The sequence below is a fragment of the Saimiri boliviensis genome, chromosome 16 (genome assembly GCF_048565385.1).
Source record: "Saimiri boliviensis isolate mSaiBol1 chromosome 16, mSaiBol1.pri, whole genome shotgun sequence".
Lineage (NCBI taxonomy): Eukaryota > Metazoa > Chordata > Mammalia > Primates > Cebidae > Saimiri > Saimiri boliviensis.
Window position 1 is genome coordinate 57,638,745 of NC_133464.1, and position 23,167 is coordinate 57,661,911.

At 40.7% G+C, this 23,167-nt stretch overlaps 1 long non-coding RNA gene across 3 annotated transcripts; it reads right to left on the minus strand.

The window, feature by feature from the left end:
* Positions 1–421: 421 nt before the first annotated feature.
* On the minus strand, positions 422–15,873 carry LOC104649878 (uncharacterized). 3 transcript variants are annotated; one of them, XR_012514356.1, is made up of 6 exons: positions 15,708–15,873; positions 15,224–15,484; positions 14,414–14,561; positions 14,255–14,340; positions 6,691–6,833; positions 5,790–6,364 (listed from the first exon to the last, which is right to left on the minus strand). It is a non-coding gene; the product is annotated as an uncharacterized LOC104649878 (long non-coding RNA). The 3 variants fall into 3 exon arrangements; XR_744737.2 differs by lacking the exon at positions 15,708–15,873 and having other exon boundaries at positions 422–6,364; positions 14,414–14,550; positions 15,224–15,577; XR_744736.2 differs by lacking the exon at positions 15,708–15,873 and having other exon boundaries at positions 422–6,364; positions 15,224–15,577.
* Between the last annotated feature and the right edge of the window lie 7,294 nt (positions 15,874–23,167).

Sequence of the window (23,167 nt, forward strand, 5' to 3'; positions counted from 1 at the left end):
GCTTTATGTCAATTATAGCCCTATAAAGCCATTTTTAAAAACACATTAAGAGCTATAGATAAGAACTGATAGTCATCAACATATAGATGGTGGTAAGCAACAGGAGAACACAATCATGAAAACAGACAAGGAGGCTAGGCACGGTGGCTGTCTCACACCTGTAATCCCATCACTTTGGGAGGCCAAGGCAGGAGCATCCCTTGAGCCCAGGAGTTCGAGACCAGCCTGGGCAACATGGTAGAACTCTGTCTCCACAAAATAAATTAGACAGATGCGGTGGTGCATACCTGTAGTCCCAACTACTCCTGAAGCTGAGGTAGGAGGATTGCTTGAGCCCAGGAGGTCAAGGCTGCAGTGAGCTATTATCATGCTACTGCACTCCAACCTGGGCAACAGAGCAAGATTTACCTTAAAAAAAAAAAAAAAAAAAAAAGGGCGGGGGGTGGCAAGGACAATATGTAGTTTTCTCATTTAATAAATATTGAGTCCCTACTATGTATAGATATTATGCTAGTGACAGGGGATACTAAAATGACTGCAATCTTGGTACTTAATAATCTTGTGTTGGAATCATGCATATCAACAGGCAACTATTATAGTGTCATATATGTCTAAATGGGAGAGATTAAAGGGTTCTGTGAGAGCAGTCAGAAGATTTTGAAAGCTCAGAGAAAGCTCTCAGAGGAAGCAATGTCCCAGCTGAAGCCTGAAGAACATGTACGAGTTAACTAGCATGAGATAAACTGCTGAGCAGAGTGGCTGGAAAGCAGAGCTAGTGCAGTGATTTGGGAAGTAGAACTTCAGGGATGTTCATCTGCAAAACCCCTTCAAATCCTCTAATTTATTATAAATTTTTATGTATTTTTCCTAAATAAATCCCCTCCCAACTTCCACAACCCCACCAAATTGTGTAAATTTTGGCCCTACAAAACCTGGATTTAGGGCCGGGCGCGGTGGCTCAAGCCTGTAATCCCAGCACTTTGGGAGGCCGAGGCGGGTGGATCACGAGGTCAAGAGATCAAGACCATCCTGGTCAACATGGTGAAACCCCGTCTCTACTAAAAATACAAAAATTAGCTGGGCATGGTGGTGCGTGCCTGTAATCCCAGCTACTTGGGAGGCTGAGGCAGGAGAATTGCCTGAACCCAGAAGGCAGAGGTTGCAGTGAGCCGAGGTCATGCCATTGCACTCCAGCCTGGGTAACAAGAGCAAAACTCCATCTCAAAAAAAAAAAAAAAAAAAAAGCAGCTTAGAGATAACAGGCAGGGTGACTCTAGAGCTGCCCAGAAATGTCTACTGTGTAAGTCCTAGTAAACTAACTCATCTATTCATCAAGCTGTACTTGCCTAAATTATTCTTTGGTCTCTAAATGCCTTCCCAATTTCGGGAGACATTATAGTTCCAAGTTTACTTTGTAACGACTGCCACATTCATAATTAGGATCCAGGCCAATGGCAGGATGAAATGTTACAATATCCAACTATTACATCATCAGAACAAACACTAAGGACATCTTGAAAACATGGACTATTTCTCCACCTGAGAAACAGTTGTCCTTTTTTTTTTTTTCCTTTTTGAGATGGAGTCTTGCTCTGTCGCCCAGGCTGGGGTGCAGTGGTGCAATCTTGTCTCACTACAACCTCCACCTCCCAGGTTCAAGCAATTCTCCTGCCTTAGCCTCCCAAGTAGCTGGGACTACAGGCGCATGCTGCCACACCTGGCTAATTTTTTGTATTTTAGTAGAGATGGAGTTTCACCATGTTGCCCAGGCTGGTTGGGAACTCCTGAGCTCAGGCAATCTGCCCTCCTCATCCTCCTAAAGTGCTGGGATTACAGGCATGAGCCACGGCACCCAGCCAAAATAGTTATTCTTAACAAACCTGTTCAGGTGCTTCTTTAGTAACTGCCAAGATGTCAAAAATATTAAGTCTCTTCCCTATGAATATTTTTCCTAAGGAAAAAAACCATTTTAATGAATATATTTTAAACTATCAACAAAAATTTTGAGAAAATATTTTAAGTGAAATAATTCTATGTAAAAACTGAAAATAATTCCACTGACCCACATCAAACATCTGAGCTAAACTGCCACATTTTTAGGGCTGATAAACTAAAACAGAAACGTGCACTTGACCTTTTAATTCATAATACAACAAATCAGTTAAAGCAATTTAATTTCCAAAATATCTAATTGAAAAGACTAGCTTAATTTGCCATAATTTTTATTTGTTCCCTTTTATATTAAGGTTTTAAAAACTCCATGTTGTAAAAAACTATAAAACTATGCTAAAATAGAAGCTGTTAAAGTCAACATTTGCTTTTAAGGGCAGAAAATACTGCCATGATTAATTACAAATTATAATTATAAAAGATTGCATAGGTAAATCACAACATTCCCTCTCATAAAGCAATCATTCTATAATTTTAAAATAATTAACTTTCTCTACATGACATTTTAAATTAACTATTGAAATTCATTAATATCAGAGTTAATAGGTAACAATTTCTTGCATATTTGATAATCAGCTGCCTTATGCATCAATTTACATATTTACTTGAATAAACTTACTAACAGATTAAAATCCAGTTTATAAACTGGAGGGTTTTAAAAATAATTTTGAATTTTTTTATGGACTAAATTATTTTTCTCTATTAAACAGAACCAAATCAAAAAAATGCAAATACCATGTGAAGGTTAAATAATGTGATCTCAACTCATACAAGCTTTCCTCTAGCAGGTTCCCAGGTCATTTGTAAACAAAGACTTTCATTTTCCAGAACTTTCTTCAGTGCCTTGCATTCTTCTCCCTCAACTGCACGTCTGGTGAACAGGATGGTGGATTAAAGCACCTCACAGCAGAGGGAATGCCTTGGTAAAGTACTGAACTTCAAAAGAGGAATGTACAACAAAGAAATGGAATGGACGTTTGCTGAGCACCTGCTATGTCTGATAGTTTATAAGTGTTTCTTTTCTGTTCCCCAAGAAAGCCCCCATTTAAGCTAGGTTTCACTTTCAGCATTTTATAGCTAGGCAAACAGGCTGATGAAGGCTATAAAAGGTACCGAGTCACAGAATTAGTCAGTGGCAGTGCCAACATTCTGAGGCAGGCTAGTGTGAACTGCCAATCTCCAACAGAAGGAATCAGTCCAGGCCTGGGTTGTCTAGGGTTGATACCCCAGACACTGCCCGAGTCATACCAGGGTGAACAACTTGGCATCTCATCATTTTTTCCCCTTTAGCTGACTTTCTAACGCACTGACGGCACAGAAACCCCTTTCCTACTTGTTTAGCTTCTCCTTTGCCATGTAATTTTTGAAATATTAAATACCAAATCTAGGGGCTGGGCGCGGTGGCTCACGCCTGTAATCCCAGCACTTTGGGAGGCCAAGGCAGGTGGATCATGAGGTCAAGAGATCGAGACCATCCTGGCCAACATGGTGAAACCCCGTCTCTACTAAAAATACAAAGAATTAGCTGGGCATGGTGGCGCATGCCTGTAATCTCAGCTACTCAGGAGGCTGAAGAAGAAGAATTGCCTGAACCCAGGAGGCGGAGGTTGCAGTGAGCCGAGATCGTGCCATTGCACTCCAGCCTGGGTAACAAGAGCGAAACTCCATCTCAAAAAAAAAAAAAAAAATCAAATCTAGTGTTAAAAATCAAATACGCCATCTCAATGTAGTTGTATAGTATTATATGCAAGATGAATGATTCAGCTAAATATATTCTCAAGTACTAACTGATTCCGTTAAATATTCTTTTTTTTTTTTGTCTGAGACGAGTCTGGCTCTGTCGCCCAGGCTAGAGTGCAGTGATGCAATCTTGGCTCACGGCAACCTCTACCTCCTGGGTTCAAGTGATTCTCCTGCTCAGCCTCCCAAGTAGCTGGGACTACAGGCACATGCCACAATGCCTGGCTAATTTCTTTGTATTTTTAGTAAAGATGGGGTTTTACTGTATTAGCCAGGATGGTGTCCATCTCCTGAACTCATGATCCACCAGCCTCAGCCTCCCAGTGAAATATTCTTAAGTAAAACTCCAAGTACCTGTACACTTTCTACTTTATTCAATAATATGAATATGTAACAGATACTAAACCACTTTAAATTAGTAATTCAAATAATATTCCAAAGTTACCATAAACTCTTGAACTTTCTGTGTTAACTGCTGACCACCTTTTCCAACTTTCCTTTATAAATCAGTAATTTAACACTACGAAGGAGTTAACTCAAGTGCCTGATTTTACTTAAATCCATGGAATATACAATGTATTGAAAACACTCTAATTGTGAGCATATCCTGCGATAAAGACAGGTTAGGCCAGGTGCGGTGGCTCAGACCTGTAATCCCAGCACTTTAGGAGGCCGAGGTGGGCAGATCACTTGAGGTCAGGAGTCATCAGCCTGGCCAACATGGTGAAACCCTGTCTCCATTAAAAATACAAAAATTAGCTGGGCATGGTGGCACATGCCTGTAATCCCAGCTACTCGGGAGGCTGTCAAGAGAATCACTAGAACCCAAGAGGCAGAGGCTGTAGTGAACCAAGATGGTGCCATTGCACTCCAGCCTGGGCAGCAGAGCAAGAGTCCATCGCAAAACAAAAAGACAAGTTAATTTTTGTTATACCATGCCAAACATTGGGCTTCTCCTTCCCAATACCACTTTCAGGGTTTAAAGGAGAGAAAGAATAGAAACTTTATGTAAATACAGACCAACTTTAGATTCTAAAATAACTATGTAAGACATGGCTCAGCATCTTTAAGAACTTCAAATCAGTAAATTCAAATGGCCACAAATAATCTACCATTTTAAGGAATTATATAAACTTTTTTTCCTTTCACCTTTCTTTTCACTGATGGTGGGTCATTTCTCTAAGATATAACAGAAGATAAGCATATATAAAGATATAAAGGGTAAATGAATACACAGTATTAGGCATTTATATTTAAAACGAAAAATAATGTTTCTCATAAAATACTCATTTTTTCAGAATTCAGTCAGCTCTATTTATTCTAAATCAAAGGACCCCTATTCATCATGGGTAGATGTGAAGCATGGCCCATTTTGATTCAATGTATAGAAAAATGCAGGACTGGCTAAATCCAGCACATGGTTCCCTCTATAGGAAGTGGTATATAGAGTGTAAGAACACAGATATAAATGCATTCATAATGCTCACATTTCCAACAGCAATAATATACACAAGTAATAAGGTAACTCTACAGTTAAAGTAAAACCTAACTATAAAAACAAAACCCAACCGACCACAAAGCCTGTTACCTTTTTCTAGGATCAACAGTCTTTTCCTGGCCAGGATAATTGTCAAAGCGTTGGTCAAACTGAATCTGATGCTCTGTTCTTATACTAACTCTAGGTGTAGCACATCTGGCAACTTTCATATCTGATACTATGTTACTGAAACTAAAATAATAAAAAGGTGAAGTGTATTAGAAATCTTAGCTACAGAAAAGAAATAAACTCTCTTAAACAGGAGACTGATAATTCTTATTTCATTTTTATGCACTAATTATATAACATAAAAAGTTACATTTAAATTAAAAAGTCATCTATTAACATTCACATAACACAGAACATTACAATTTATGTTTACTTCCACCTTTTAAAGACGTTCTTCAGAAATCTTCATTTGAAACAGAAAAGTGTCACACGAAAATTATTCTGAGAAAATGAAAGGGAAGTATAATCTGTATCTGCATGCCTATCACCTACATTCAATAACTAAATTAAAACCAAGAGGTAGCCATATTTATTTAAATGAGTCACTGAACTGACAGTCCAGATATCCATTTTTCTTTTTTTTAAATTACAATTTCTTTCAGAGATAGGTTCTCACTCTGTCACCCAGGCTGGAATGCAGTGGTGCGATCATAACTCAATGCGGCCTCAAACTCTGGACTTAAGCCATCCTCCCGCCTCAGTCCCCAAAGTAGCTAGAACTACAAGCACAGGCCACCACACCCAGCTAATTTTTTTATGGTTTGTAGAGATTGTGTCTTGTTTTGTTGCCCAGACTGGTCTGAAATTCCTGGCCTCAAGTGATCCTCTTGATTCAGCCTCCCAAAGTGCTAGGATTACAGGCATGAGCCACCACCCATGGCCATTTCTTTTAACTTCCTGAAATAAATCTAGTACACATGCTCATTGGGAACAACCGATTTAGATCGCTCTCCAAAATGAAGCAGTATTACAACTTACTACAATGTAAACAGCAAGTAGTGTAACGTAGTATTAAATAATGAGAGATGAAGAGAATAAGTGGAAAGATGTCAGCTTAAACATAAGAATAAGAGAAAAAAAGAAGAAAACAGACCTGAAGATTGCCATATGGTGCATAAAACCAGCAAGCTATTAAATTGAAAAAAAAAAAAAAATTACCTTTCTGAGAAAAGCTATCTTATTCTGTTATTTATTTTTAATAACATTACTGAATTTATCATTTATTTTTTCATGGACAAGAAACTGTAACTTCCTAAAAGGAAAGTTTAACTGTTCAATTGGTCTATTAAAACTATAATCTAACTTAAGACATAAGATTTATAAAAACTTGAATTACTAAAATTCCACTTATATGGTATATTCCATACGTAATTTCCACTTATTTGGTATATATTATATATATTACTTACTAGCCATATGAAAATGGCCTATTTTGAGATATAAACATTACTGACCTAATTTTAGGTCTCCATCCATCTCTCTGTGCCCCTGACTCTTCCTCATGCTACTGAGCTGCCTGAGCAGCTCTGGCTTGTTTGCTTGTCAAAAGGGAGCAGCAGATGCAGCTGGCACCAACTTGGGACTCGGGGGCTTGCTTCTGAAAAACAAAATTTAAAAAAATGAGAAAGAAAAAAGAGATTGCTTATTATGCCATTAGTTTAGTGAAAAGTAAGATGATTTTTTGGGGGGAAAACTTTCTGTTGTACCAAAAAGTATCATTCAATTCAATTTCTGACAAAAGCAAGAATTCTCAACTATTAGGTATCAGTTTTATATAAACTTTGAAATGTTAAACTTTAAAATTAACAGATACTTGCTGAAGCACAACACTAACTCAGAACAATATATTAAGGTGGAGGGACAAGGGATCAGCCTCAAGTATTATAAATTAGTGGAATTTTCAATTAGATGCTATTGTATTTCAAAAACAATATAAATTGCAAGCAAATATAAAGGCAGCTTGACCTGTTCACAGAAGCTTTACTCATAATAACCCCAAACTGGAACCAACCTAAAGGTCTATTATCAGAATGAAAAAAAAACAAATTGTGAGATAGCCAAACAATGGAAGAATACTCAGCTTATGCCAACAGGAATGACTTTCATAGACATTAGATCAAGTGAAAGAGTTGGAAACAGAATATATTCTCTATGATTCCATTTCTATCAAGTTCCAGAACAGGCAAAACTAATCTGAGATGAAAAAAAAACAATCAAAACAGCAATTGCGTCAGGACAGAAGGCTACCGACTGGGAAGGTGAAAATGGGAAACACAGTGTCTTGTTAAGTGTGTAGGTCATATGGGTTTATCCATTTGTCAAAACCCTCCAGCTAAGATTTGTACACATTAATGTATGAAAATTTTACCTGAAAAAAAGGGGGGGCCACAAATCATTATCAAGTAGAAGATGGAAAGGGGTAAAAGATAGATAATACAAGAATGGCAAAATGTTGATCACTGTTGAAGCTGGGCGACGGTACAAAGGGGTTCATCATACCATTTTGTGTTCTTCGCATACATTTAAATTTTTCATAAGAAAAAGCTTTTAAAAGCTTTCTAAATAAATTAGAGCAAGTTAATTAAAAAAACATTCTATTATAAAAAGAAAGTAAATTATATACAACATTTTTTTCCTCTTTTTTTTTTTTTTATTTTTAAGAGATGAGATTTCAATATATCAAAGAGTCTGACCTTGAAGTCCTGGGCTTAAGCAATCCTCCCACATCATCTTCCTGAGTAGCTGGGACTACAGGCATCTGCCACCATGCCTGGCTATTTGCAACATTTTTAAACTCACTGAGAACTGCCATCTCAATAAGTGGGATCCAAATTAATATTTTATTATGACTGGCTTTCTATATTACAATCTATTACCTAATATGCAAATAAATGTTCCCAAATTCCTAAAGTTCTTGGAGAAAAATTTTAAGGACTTAACTAGGATATGAAAGATCTAAAATCTGATAGAAATGGAAGAAAAGTGGAAGAATGAAAAAAGAGGTTGAGTGTAATGGCTCATGCCTGTAATTTCAGCACACTGGGAGGTGGAGAAGGGAGGATCACTTGAGGCCAAAAGTTTAAGACCTCCCTGGGCAACATGGTGACACACCATCTCCACAAAAAGAAAAAAAAAATTGCCATGAGTGGTGGCATGCGCCTATAGTCCCAGCTACTTGAGAAGCTGAGTGGGAGGATTGGTTGAACCTGGGAGGTTGGCTGCAGTGAGTGACGATTGTTCCACCACACACAGCCTGCGCCACAGAGCAAGACCCTGTCTCAAAAAAAAAAAAAAAAAAGAAAAAGAAAAAGAAAAAAGGAAATCTAACAGTTAAAATGAAATGTGCTTTCAGAACTGTTATCGGTGAATAAAGCTTTAACCTTATTCCAAGTCATTGTTATTTCTTTCATAAACTACTTATAAACTTTATTTTCAAATTTTAATATATGTATTTGATCAGAGTATGCAAAGAACATAGATGAATATTCATTTTCTAGAATCTTGCATTTCACAACAATGGTTTCCTTCATAGTTATAGTCTTTGGCTTTATAATTTATAATCCCCATTATAAATTGTAGGGAGCCTGTGTTACTGAATAAGATAATTTTCACATACAGGGATCTTCATATATTTTAACAATGTAATGAGAACTTGTTAAAGTATCTTTTCGGGCTGTGCAGTGGCTCACACCTGTAATCCCAGCACTTTGGGAGGCCGAAGCAGGTGAATCACCGGAGGTGAGGAGTTCAAGACCAGCCTGACCAACATGATTAAACCCCGCCTCTACCAAAAATACAAAAAATTAGCTGGGCATTGTGGAGGGCATCTGTAATCCCAGCTACTCAGGAGGCTGAAGCAGGAGAATCGCTTGAACCCAGGAGGCAGAGGATGCAGTGAGCTGGGATCATGCCACTGCACTCCAGCCGGGGCCAGAAAGAGTGAAAGTCCTTCTCAAAAAATAAAAAAGTCTCTTTTAACAATCTATTCTATGCTGTAATTAAGACTATTTCATGAATACATACTTTTCCCCTTCATAACTTTATTTATTTATTTTTTTTGAGATAGGGTATTACTCTATTGCCCAGGCTAGAGTACAATGGCACAATCTTGGCTCACTACAATGTCCACCTCCCAGGTTCAAGCGATTGTGCCACCTCAGCCTCCTGAGTAACTGGGATATAGTCCCATGTCACAACACCCGGCTAATTTTGGGGTTTTTGTTTTGTTTTGTTTGTTTGTTTGTTTGTTTTTTTGGTAGAGACAGGGTTTCACCATGTTGGCCAGGCTGGTCTCAAACTCCTAACCTCAAGTGATCTGCCCACCTTGGCCTCCAAAGTGCTGGAATTACAGGCATGAGCTACCACTCTCAGCCCCTCCCAAATACTTTTAAATCATCTGTGGATTACTTATAATACCTAATATAGCATAAATGCTACATAAATGGTTCTTATACTGTATTTTTTAATTGGTATTTTTTTCTGTGTATTTAAAAAAAAGTATTATCAGAGGTTATCTGTGGCTGCAGAACCTGGGCATACAGAGGGCCGGCTGTATACTGCTCCATTCCTATCAATGGTATTATATCCTTGTCAAGATGGTTTCTCAGAAGTGGTTGTGGTAAAAACAAATATCTGAGGAAAATCATTGTAGAACAGGGGTGAACATGGTAATGTGCAATCTTATTACAAGGCTAGGTCATTAAAAAGAAAATACAATTTGGCTCACTTTCTCTTGAGACACCCCCCCTGGAACCCAGCCACCATGCAGTGAGAAAGCACAGGCCACAAAGAAAGCCACATGTTGGTGTTTCTGCTAACACCCTCAGCCAAGGTCTCAGCTGACAGCCAGCATCAACTGCCAGACTTATGAGTGAGCAAACTTCAGATGATTCCAGCCTCAGACTCCCAAGTCCTCCAACTGAAGCCCCAGACATCACAGAGTACAGACTGGCCTTCCCCACTGTTCTAGCCAAATTGCTAACCCACAGAATCTGTGAGCATCTGAGGAAATGTTTTATGCCACTAAGTTTGGGAGGTAGTATAGCCAGGGAACAATATCAGTGGGGACTTAGTATGTAATACAAAGAAAGAAAAGCAGCCTATGTGTAGGGCTAAGGGCCCCACAGGGTTGTGGGGTGTCCCTTATGCTGTGCTGGAGTACAGGATCTGACAAATAAAGAGAAAGGACACAGAAGTACAAGAAAAACGCAGCCGGGCTCAGGGAGGCCACACCACATATAGGCGGAGACAGGCGAGGCCCCGAATGTCCAGAAGCGTCTGTATTTATTGTGTATAGGTTGGGGGCAGGGTAGTGAGTGAAGTCATCTTTAAGGATAGTGATAGGGTCGTGAGCGATAAAATAAGGGGTCTACCCCCATTAGGTCACCTAGGCTAGGAGGTGGACAGTGCGCAGCAAGGGGTCTATTCCCATTAGGTTACTGAGGCATGGAGCTGGGTCGTGCGCAGTGAAGAGGGTGAAGTGTGCAATACCTCTATCAATGGGCGTGCTACTCCTAAGAAGATTTATAGGAGGATGCTTAAGTCCACGGCAGTGACACAGCTGTCAGGGTCTATCGCCACCTGCTGGCAGCTTCCAATGAGTTCTATAGGAAGATGCTTTTTAAGCAACACAGTAACAAGAGATGATAAAATTCAGTCACCAAGGTGTGATTATCTGGAGGGGTTTTGAGCCCTCAATGCTCGAGCAATTGCCGGTCTGAGGGCAGCCTTTTACAAGAACTGGAGCCAGGTCCTACAGCTCCTTTATCAGGAGGAGTGGCTCCTGCCCCAAGCCTGCCATGCAGCAGGTATCTTTACAATACTGAATGCTGCTGCCTGGGCCATGGATTCTTGCCCAAGTATAGCAGTTTTTCCCAAATCATGCTCTGCACTGTCTGCTCCAGACATTCCTCTGACTATAAGCTGCTTATTCCTTAATTCATGCTCTGTAATGTGTCTACTCTAGGCATTCCTCTGATTATGAATTAAGATACAGTTTTATATATATATATATATATATATATATATGGAAATAACTGAGTGGTAAGATATTCTTTAGGCATTCATTCTATGAACTAATATATGATTGTATATAGAGAATTATATAAAAGGAAATAACTGGGTAGTAATACTATAAACTGAAATATTCTTCAAGCCCTAATTCTATAAACTAATATATGATTATATATGAAGGATTATATAAAAGGAAATGACTGAGTAGTAACACTATAAACTGCAATATGCTTCAGGCACTAATTGTGCCAGGATTCTGCTTAGCTCTCCTTCCTTGGTACCTATATGGGGGGATACACACACTATGCACAAAGCTATGATGACAGTACCTCATGAAGCAAAGATCATGACTAACCTAATCCCATGCACCTTGGAGTCATTGAAAAGTGGGGAGGGGAGGCAAAAATCATTAAAAGAAACCTTTTAAAAACTCAAAACAAATGTACCTCATTCGCCAGTCTTTTGATGTAGGATCAAAGCCTCATTTAAACAAAGGACCACTGATAGACGGTTCTAAGACACATCTTTTATATATATCACACCCATCCTCCAGTATTTTCAGTTTAAGTGGAAAAGTGGAGCAAGAATGTAAGAAAGCTTACGAAGCAATCTAAGTGTACTATCCTCCCACATATGAACATTTGTCTCACTCATACTTAATTGGAAAGAAAATTTTTAAGTGACTTTTACTGACTCTTTCCAAAGCATTCAACTCATTTTACCATTTCTCTAATATTTAATTAAATTATAGTAAGGAGTATAAGGGGACATAAACAGGTCTGGGAGCTTTAAAAATGTCATTCTTGATAAATATTTATATATGCTTATGTGTACATTATTTATTTCCATACCCTTATATATAACTTTTGTTTCTAAAGGAGAAGGAGGTATAGGAGGAAGTACCTATTACGGGTAATGATTGTCTGAATTAGCTTACTGTACCACCCAGTTATACTTTCTAAAGGTATTTTTGATACAATGTAGAAACTAAGAAGTTCCATTAAGATGTTAAATCATTCTGGAAAACAGAATCCTATATTATCAGTTTGTTCTGATAAGAGAAGTCAGTGATGGGTATCCTAAAGCCACATACCTTACTGCTTGAATTAATGACATCATGAAATACATCATTATGTATCACTAAAAAAAAAATACTGCCATTTAACCTACAGTACAATGCCAAGATATCACTGGTTGCATTTATAATTAAATATAATACTCTTTTGACAAGCACAAGTAACAATAATGCTCTGAGGTAACCAAGAAAGCTGAAAGCACTGATAGTTATGGGTCAAAGGAAGTCCTATAAAGCAGTTGTAACAACATGCTAAAACTTTATTCCAAAAAAAATCTTTAAAATGGAAAATTTCGAATAAGCAAGTCCTTTACAGACATGAAGCTACCTTCAAATGAGGATGTAAATGGTATTGTTATATTGTTAATTAACAGCTTAAAGAGGCAATTAAGTGGCAGTTAATAACACTAATAAATATGTAAGTGTGTGGAAATCTTGATGACACCACTTCTCTTTTCCTTTCACTGGATTGTATACAAATATCGTCTTGTTATTTAAATATAACACAATAACAGCATTTCATTACACTACATTCAAGTCTTCCCCTTTCAGACTGACTTTCCATTTTTCACATTTCTATATTAAAATGCCCCTGATATAAGAGTTTTTTTGGTTTGTTTTCTAAAATACATTACAGCAAGTAATTATTAGGGTCCCTGTGTTTACAAGCTGATATTTATTGTTCACTAATTCAACTTAGGCTTCATTAATTCAACATCTCTCAAGTACTCATATTTAAAAATAGTTTTTGCCGAAAGAAAAAACTTACTGGAGTTTCAAAAATTAGTTTCAAACAACATTCAAATTACAATTAAATTTCTCTCTTCTTTGGAGGATGTTCTGTAGATCTTTGAAGCCTGCCAGTTGTAGTTTGTAGTTTTAAGTGGTCTGCTGTTGGGTGGCCTTGTTGTTTGTACATTAACTGTGCTTAATTCAACTTTTGTGCCCTTAATAATGTCTAATAAGTCTTTTTTTCATATTTTCCTTTATACTGTCTTGGCTCTCTGAGGTCTTCTTGGAAGAATCAACAGTTCAAATAGACTGCTCAATTTTCTTGCTACAAACTAGGCATTGAAGGAGCCTATTGTTATTGTTACATGAAGCCAGGAACCGAGAGACAAATATTGCATGTTATCATGTACGGTATGTAGGAGCTAAAAAAAGTTGATGGTAGATAGATAGATACCAGAGACTGGGAAGGGTGTGTGGATTGGGAGGGAAGAGTGGTTGGTTAGTAACTGTTAGATAGAAGGAACAAGTTCTAATGTTCTACAGCAGAGTAGGGTGACTACAGTTAACAACAATGTATTGTGTATTTCAAAATAGCTATGAGAAGACTTGAAATGTTCCCAACATATAGAAATGACAAATACTCAGAATGACAGATACCTTAAATACCGATTGATCATTACACATTTTATGCACGTAACAATATATCAGTGTACCCCATAAACATGTACAAATGTTTGTCGTGTACCAATTAAAAATAAACAAAAATTTTAAAAATACAATATATAGGCCGGGGGCAGGGGCTCATGCCTGTAATCCCAACACTTTGGGAGGCTGAGGCGGGTAGATCACGAGGTCAGGAGATGGAGATCATCCTGGCCAACATGGTGAAACCCCGTCTTTACTAAAAATATTAAAAAATTAGCTGGGCGTGGTGGCGCACGCCTGTAGTCCCAGTACTCGGGAGGCGGAGGCAGGAGAATTGCTTGAACTCAGGAGGCAGACGCTGCAGTGAGCCAAGATCGCACCACTGTACTACAGCCTGGGCGACAGTGCGAGTCTTCTCTCAAAAAAAAAAAAAAAAAAAAAAAAAAAAAGCTACACAATGGGATATTATTCAGCATTAATACTCTCCAAGTTGGATGAAGCTTGAAAACATACTACATTAAAGAATGCATAAAAGATCACAAATTGGCTCACACCTGTAATCCTAGCACTTTGGGAGACTGAGGCAGGTGCATTGGTCGGGAGTTCCAGACCAGCCTGGGCAACATGACGAAACCCGTCTCTACAAAAAAAAAAAAAAAAAATTAGGCAGGTGTGGTGGTGTGTATCTGTGGTCCCAGCTACTGGCTACTCACAAGAGTGATACAGGAGGATCACTTGAGCCTTTCCTGCTTGCTTCACTGAAGGCATCCGGCAGTTTCATGGCTGGGATCAATTCTTCTGGAAGCACGTCCTAGCAGGACTGTGGGTGTCCACATCCAGGATATGGGTCCTGCAGAGAATCTGGAATAGTTACCTCTTAATCTGGGGGAAGAAGCAGAGGCTGGCGCCTTAAGGAGTTACTGTCCTTCTGACCAGTCCTGCTATTTCCAAGGCACTGGGGTTTTCAAGACTGGATAAGACCGTTCTAAGGTCACAGTGTGGCAACTGCAGCAAGTCACAGGACAAATCAACTCTGGCACTGTCTAAAGTGCCTTTCTTGGCCGGGTGCAGTGACTCACGCCTGTAATTCCAACACTTTGGGAGGCCTAGACGGGGCGGGGGGGCGGGAAACCCCGTCTCTACCAAAATGCAAAAATTACCTGGGCGTGGTGGCTCGTGCCAGTAATCCCAGCTATTTGGGAGTTGACGCAGGAGAATTGCTTGAACCTGGGAGGTGGAAGTTGCAGTGAGCCCAGGTCGCACCACTGCACTCCAGCCTGAGCGACAGAGCAAGACTCCATCTCAAAAATAGTAAGAGTTAAAAAAAAAAAAAAAAAGTGTCTTTCTTGCCCTTTTCATGTCTCACCACAACTCTATTAGGCAGGTATTAATGGCTTAACATGGCTGTAATAGAGGAAATCTGGGCCTTAGATCCCACCCCCCACTCCCACCCCGCCCAAGGTCCGAGCCAATGCCTAAGGAGGTTCAATCTACAGTAGTCTGTATTATTACTATCTTATTACCACTCTCTCCGTGGAGTTCCAGCAAGGAGGGGTTCGACACCTCGCTGGGGACCAGTTCCTGAGCAGTGCTCCGAGCACCCTCTCTAGGCAGTGGCGGGAGGACCCGCGGGGGCTCCGAGGCTCCTCCCGGGCTTTGTGGGTCCTCACAGAAATGGCAGGGCAGTGGGACGAGCTCCTCAGGCGGCGCAGGCTGAAAGGTGCCTCGGCATCCAGAAAGCTCACCTGACCCTTGTCGGTGAGGTTAAGCCCCCAATTCATATCCTGGGGAAACCATGGAGGTGAAAAATTCGGTTACCATAAGCCAAGTCAGCTGACACGACCTTACCGAAGCCTGAGCAGAGCTCCCGCCCTCGGCGTGGGCCCCGCCCTCCCCGTGCGCCCCGCCCTCGGCGCTCGGCTCGCTGGGCAGCGCCTCCTCCCACAGCTCCCTCGCCTCGTTCCTTCCTTCTGCCAAATGATTAGTGAGCATCAGCCACAGGCTAACCTGGGGTTAGACGGTGAGCAGACACACAGGGTCCCCGACCTCCGAGAAGACAGATGAGCAAGCGAAAGTCAGTACACAATGTGAACACTGCTGGAATGAAGAAAAGGCCAAGACAAAGTCTCCTAGAGGGATATTTAGATATTTTTTTGAGACAGTCTCGCTCTGTTGGCAGGCAGGTTGCAGTGGCACGATCTCGGCTCACTGCAACCTCTGCCTCCCGGGTTCAAGCGATTCTCCTGCTTCAGCCTCCCGAGTAGCTGGGATTACAGGCGGGCGCCACCACGCCCAGGCTTGTCTTGAACTCTTGACCTCAAGTGATCCACCCGCCACCACCTCCTGAAGTGTTGGGATTACAGGCGTGAGCCACCGCACTCGGCCCCTTTCTTTTATTTTGAAAGAGGTGTCCCTCGGCTGGGCGCGGTGGCTCACGCCGTAATTCCAACACTTTGGGAGGCCGAGGCGGGTGGATCACAAGGCGAAGAGATGGAGACCATCCTGGACAATAAGTGAAACCCTGTATCTACTAAAAATAAAAAATTAGCTGGGAGTAGTGGTGCACACCTAGTCCCAGCTGCTCAGGAGGCTGAGACAGGGGAATCGCTTGAACCCGGTAGGCAGAGGTTGCAGTGAGCCAAGATCACACCACCGCATACAGCCTGGTAACAGAGCGAGACTCTGACTCAATTAAAAAAAAAAAAAAAAAAAAAAAAAGCGGAAGTGGGGGGGTGGCGGGGGAGAGATGAAGATGGCTAATTAGAAGCACTGTGGTCCATGGCTCTCATGGAAAAGAGTGAAACAGTGAGTGAATTCAGCACCAACTGAAATATCCAGGTTCTCACATTGGGACTGACTAGGCAGACGGCTTGACCCACAGAGAACAAAGAAACGCCGGGTAGGGCAATGGGCCACCTGTGAGCAGCATGGAGCCTATATAATTAAGCGGGGGGGGGGGGGGGGGGGGCGTGGAGCGGGACGGCTGCCATTTCTGCCATTAGGTTGACTCAGCTGTTGTAGCCTGCTGGCTCCTGGGATTCCAGGTGGTCCTGGCGAGGGAGAATCCCCAACACAGCACAGCTGCTGTGCCGAATTGTGGCCAGACTGCCTCTTTAAGTGGGACCCTGACCCATCCCTCCTCACTAGGCGGGGCTTCCCTGTGGGAATTTCAGCAACTCCGGACAGGATTATATGGGCAGAACTCTGATCTCTCCCTGGGTTGGATCCCCAGGTCAGGGGCGGTGGGAGTGGGGGGACGGGGGCCAGCGGAAGTCTCTGTGGTTCAGTCAACTTAGCCTTTCCAGTCTGCTGGCTCTGGAGAGTCCAGAAAGGGTTCCCGCAATGGAGCACACTGCTCTACCAAAAAGCAGCCAGATTGCTTGTTTAAGCAGGCCCTTGATCCTGTCCGTCCTGACTGGGTGAGACCTCCCAACAGGGTTTTCCAGACACCTCCTACAAGAGCATCTGGGCCTGCAGCAGATCAGTATCCACCCTAAGGTGGAGCTCCAAGAGGAAGTAGCAGGCTGCCATCTTGGCTGTTTTGCAGCCTTCACTGATGATACCTCCAGGAAAGGGGAAAACCTGGGCAACTAGGGTCTGCAGCAACCCTCCAGCAAACCATGGCAGCGAAAAAGTAGCCTGTTAAAAGAAAAGCAAACAGAAAACAACAACAACAGCATCAACAAGAAAGATTCCCCCCACACACACACACGCACACGCAAAACCCTTGCAAAGCTGTTATCTTCAGAAACAGAGGAACAGAAAACCAAACACTGCATGTTCTCACTTACAAGTGAGGGCTGAACATGGACTCGTGGCCGGGAACAACACTCACTGAGGCCTTTTGCAGGGAGGGCCTGATGGGGGAGGGAGAGCATCAGGAAGAATAGCTACTGGATGCTGGGCTTAATACTAAGGTGATGGGTTGATCTGTGCAGCAAACCACCATGGCGCGCGTCTACCTATGCAACAAACCTGCACATCCTGTACATGTACCCCGGAACTTAAAATAAAAGTTGAAGGAAACAAAAACAAAAATAAAAAACCCTTTTTAAGTATTTGTTAAATGGATAGGATTGTTGGCATAATTTACAAAAATTTTATTCTTGTTATTCTGTAACAAATCTAAATATCTGTGTTAAGAAATATCAGTAATCATGTTTTTTTATATACCCATATATTTTCCAATAGCATGACACTGTCCACTGTCCAGATATTTAGAAATAGGCTATTTGGGAAAGAAAGAGCTTACTGAACTCTGAAGCATATAAAGTAGATACAATTCTAGGTTTCTGAACCTTGGAAAAGGAAGGATAATTTTCTATGAATAATTTTTTCACAGCTGTGTTTCTTATATTCATACCCAGGTATCTTAATTGCTGTATTACCAATTTGTTTCACTAGACGGAGATATGAGGCCCACGAACTACAAATGCCCTCAAAAAGGAAATATAACTCTTGATATTTTGAAAAACACTATTTACAGAAGAGAAACTACAGCTTGTGAGATGTCATCTTAAGGGAGATGATTTTCCATGTAATAAATTTTTGGCCCCAGGGAGAAACATTTGCTGGATTGATAGTGAGTAGTTTACTAGCTAATATTTCGTCAGTGAACTGAGTGGATTTTTTCATTCATTTACCCGCTTATATATTCATCTTTTAATTCATTGACCAAACAGTTTGTCCAATACTGTTAGTTAGGCATTGGTATACAAAAATAAAGCGGACACAATCCCGACTCCTCAAGAAGCTCACAGCCTCTGTCAAGTAGGAGAGAAAAGTATGTAAACTATTAATTAAAATACATTCAGGGCAGAATTACAGAATGGGTTAACACCAGATTTGCTGGTTGCACCAAGAGAGAAATGACTGGCTCTTATTGAGTAAGAGAAGATGCTTGGGATGAGTTTCAAGGGATGAATAATTCAGAGGCAGTCAAGAATGAAAATAAGACTACAGCAATAGTCCAGACAAAACTTGGTGAGGGCCTGAACCAGGTGGGTACCTGTGGGGATAGAAAGGAGGAGATAAGTGCATAAGATGTAGAGGAGGTAGAAGTTACACTTGATGGCTCAATGGTTGTTGGGATCGGAGGGGAGAAGGAAATTTTCTAGATATTGGAAACAAGCACTGTGGAGGTCAGGATAAAAATTCAACATGACTAGGATAAATTGGACAATTTTAATAAGGCACCTCTATTCATATCTTAAATTGTAAACTGCCTTCCCACTCTCCCTTTTCTTGAGATCTCACCCCATTCTCTGTTTACTCTGGCATGTAAACGTATTCTTCCTGCCAAATGAGTCAGTCTCAGTCTAGATTTGTGCTGACATGTACTAAATTTCCTGTAAAAATAAGAAACTAGTATGTCATCTCTCTTTCTCCCCTTTCCTCTCTCTCTCTCTCTCTCACACACACACACACACAGAGACACTATGCACATCCATGCACACACACAGACCAGTATATAGAAAAAGTATAGTGTCACCTTTGTAGAAAATATATGGAATTACTATGCATAGAGCACAAAAACAATCTTGCGCTCATAATGTACCCCAGGAAACCATGTGGTTGTTACTCTCAGGTGTTCTTAGATTCTGAAATCAAAGATGGGACTTACTGCAGATATTTCATGCTCATCTATTTGGAATAGTTCTTCTAAGGTTTGTTTGTTTGTTTTGCTAAAATCCTATTACTTATGCAAAAGATTGGAAAACTAAAGTTTTTTTGTTTGTTTCCGGTCTTTCTCTTAATACCCATGAATTTAACTGTTCTCATCTAACATGCATGTATTTAATTGTATTCATCCCTAACACAGGCCATATAATAATACACACTCGGTGAGTGTGAGATTCATCGAGAAACAGGCTTGCCATGACCCCCTAACCAGCCCAGACAGCTGACAGAGGCAATTTGAGATGGGGAGAGAGAGAGAAGAGACGGTGAAGTCAGAGAGGGCACTTTCCCTACAGGCAGAATCAAGAAGGGCCAGAAAAAATTAAACTTCAAAAATTCTGGACTTGCTTTAAAAACCTTTGTGTTTTTTATTTGCATAGTGATGAAGCAAAAAGAAATTAGGTGTGTATATTTGAGTTCCGTCTAGGGATTCTCCCGGCCTCCTATCCACGTTATTATCTGTATCCACAGCACCTCTATTTACAGCCAAACCCTTGTCTACACTTTAATCCACTTCTGTATCCTCTCATCTTCTCAGGTCTGGATCATCCTGGTGGTACAAACAGAGTGGATGGAAGAGCACTGGGAGTAACATAAATCATGTTTGTCGACTAGAACAAACTCAGCAAGTACAAACTCCATCTGTCTGGGCAGCCCATTTTTGAAAAACTTTGTAAAGCGTTCAAGTCTAAATTGTTTCAGATGTAACATGAGCCAATGTGTAGGAAGTTTACATCAAAAGGTCTTGGTTCATAGAGTTCTTTGGAAAAGTGGTTGATTCTAGGACTGGGTGAGGGAAAATCTAATTGAGCATGAAAATCTTGTGATGTCAGAAAACAAGGAAGGACTCAAAACAACAACAGCTACCCCTCAATGATAGGGTCACATGAATACAAGAGCCCACCCAAAGGAGTTCCCAATAGCCAAAGCTGGAACAATTTGAGCAAGAAAATAATGATAGTATTTTATCCTAATCTCGTTGAATAAATATCCATCAGTCCATACATATCAATATAAATAAATAAGTGAATGAGTAAATAAATAAATGAGGGAGAAGTGGTACCTCTGCCTTACAGGAGAATTGTAATTAATGAACACAGGAGAAATGAGGAAAATACAAAGTTACTGTTGGGTAGACAACACAATGATAATTGTTGCAGGCAAGATCTACTGGTAGTCTCAAATCCATGGGTGAAAGTTTGAGGTAAAACAGGTTATTAGCATAGTCTCAATGTGTCTCATCTAAGGTAACTATCATTCACGAAGGAAAACATAGTAGGTTTACAATGGAGAAACCTGACAGATGCCATCTTAACCAAGTGACTGAGGTTGATAGACATCGACATCGTGCACTTCCTGATATGATGCACTGAGAAGGGCACCTCCCCTCTGTAATATTCTCACCAGACATTTATAACCTCAACCTAATCATGAGAACACCAGACAACCCCAGCTGAGGGACATTCTACAAAATACCTGACCAGTACTTTTCAAAAGGGTCAAGGTCATAGAAGGCAGAGCCTGAGACACTCTCCCAGACTGCAGAAGACTGACAAGTGGTACCTAAATGCACTGTGGGATTCTGAATTAGAGCCGACAACACAGAAAAAAAAAAAAAAAAACCACTGGGGAGAAAACTCATAAAATTCAAATTAGGTCTGTAATTTAATAGTATTGTACCAATGTTAATGACGTTAATTTCCTGGTTTTGATCTTTATGTGTAATTATTAACATTAGGGAAAGCTGGGTGAAGGTTATACATAAACTCTCTGCACTATTTTTGTAACTTTTCCATAAGTCTTATTTTTTAAGGCCTTGGTTCGAGTCTGAGCTCTAGCACTTATTAGCTCTGTGACCTTTCTGGGCCTCAGTTTTCTTACTAAACAGTGAATTATGATGGATGACCCCTCGTCCGTTCTGGAGAACTATGGAGAGGTTCTCACCCACAATGTTTGCCTTCCTTTACTTCCGTAATCTACACAGTCACTCATCAGCAGTTGTGGAAATGCAGACTCTTGCAAATAGTCATGAAATTATATTTGTAGGTATTAATAATTTATCTCTGACGTTCAACTTTCCACCTAGAGGCAGAATGATGTAGAATTGTTCCCAGCTTGTTGGCTGTTAGAAGCTGCTTTAGCAGATATTATGCCAAGAGGAAACTTACCCAAAAGTCTTGTTAAAGAGAGTATTTGGACTAGAAAAAAACACAGAAATACAGTATCGCCTACTTAAGAGTAATGGAATTATGAGTGGTCATTTTGTTTCAAAGTTTCCTTAATCTTATCATCTTTTTAGAATTAAAATTATGTTTACCAAAAAAGTGCTTGTACTTGGAATAGATAGAGGTATTGTTGAAACTTACCAGCTCTTTAATCCTAGCAACTAGGAAGAATATCCTGGGAATGCTTTGGCAGTTAGATAACAAAACAGCTTGGCAGCGATCACTTCCCTTGACACCCTCCCACACGCCCACATACACATTTCTTGACCAACACGGACATTCCAAGCTCTCTCCTTCCAACAGCATCTGCCTCCCTGTGAGAACTCTTCCATGGGGCCTTCATTCCTGCAGAAACACAGCATCTAATAAAAATAGAAATCTGAGTTCAGGGATGCAATATCTCAAACTAGGAGGGTTCCCCTTTTCATTATTCTATCTAATTTTGGCAAGATTTTCTTTAGTCTCTTCCTCTTGACCATTCCACCTTTTTCTCTTATTTCAAAATTCTACTCATCTTCTTCTTCAACACAACAAAATATCTTTAACACTTTACCTCTCCTTGTACAGTATTTGTTATAGGAAATTTGGTGGGTTTTTTTCTCCTTTTTTCAAGTTTACTAGAAAATTTCTCTGATCAAATCTTCAGAGAGCTGAGCTGGGCATCGTGGCTTGTGCCTGTAGTCCTAGCTAATTGGGAGGCTGAGGCAAGAGGATTGATTAAACCCAGGAATTCAAGGCTGCAGGGAGCTCTGATCTACCACTGCACTCCAGCCTGGGTGACAAAGTGAGACCTCATCTCTTGAAATAAAAAAAAATTGCCAGGCCGGGCGCGGTGGCTCAAGCCTGTAATCCCAGCACTTTGGGAGGCCGAGGCGGGTGGATCACGAGGTCAAGAGATCAAGACCATCCTGGTCAACATGGTGAAACCCCGTCTCTACTAAAAATACAAAAAATTAGCTGGGCATGGTGGCACGTGCCTGTAATCCCAGCTCCTCAGGAGGCTGAGGCAGGAGAATTGCTTGAACCCAGGAGGCGGAGGTTGCAGTGAGCCGAGATCGCACCATTGCACTCCAGCCTGGGTAACAAGAGTGAAACTCGGTCTCAAAAAATAAAAAATAAAAATTGCCCACCATGGTGGCTTATTCCTGTAATCCTGGTACTTTAGGAGGCCAAGGTGGGAGGATCACGTAAGGCTAGGAGTTCATGTCCAGCCTGGCCAACATAGCAAGACCCTGTCTCTACAAAATATAAAAAATAAAAACAAAAATAAATATAGAGTAGAAATAATGCAGAAAACTCTCTGAGAGCCCATTTAGAATGGTTTGCTTTCAGAAGAACGAGCTAGACCTTCTTTTTTTTTTTTTTTTTTTTTTTTTGAGACAGTCTCATTCTGTCGCCAGGTGCCAGGCTGGAGTGCAGTGGTGCTATCTCAGCTCACTGCAACCTCTGCCTCCCGGGTTCAAGCAATTCTCCTGCCTCAGCTTCCTGAATAGCTGGGACTACAGGTGCACACCACCATGCCCAGCTAATTTTTGTATTTTTAGTAGAGACGGGGTATCGCCA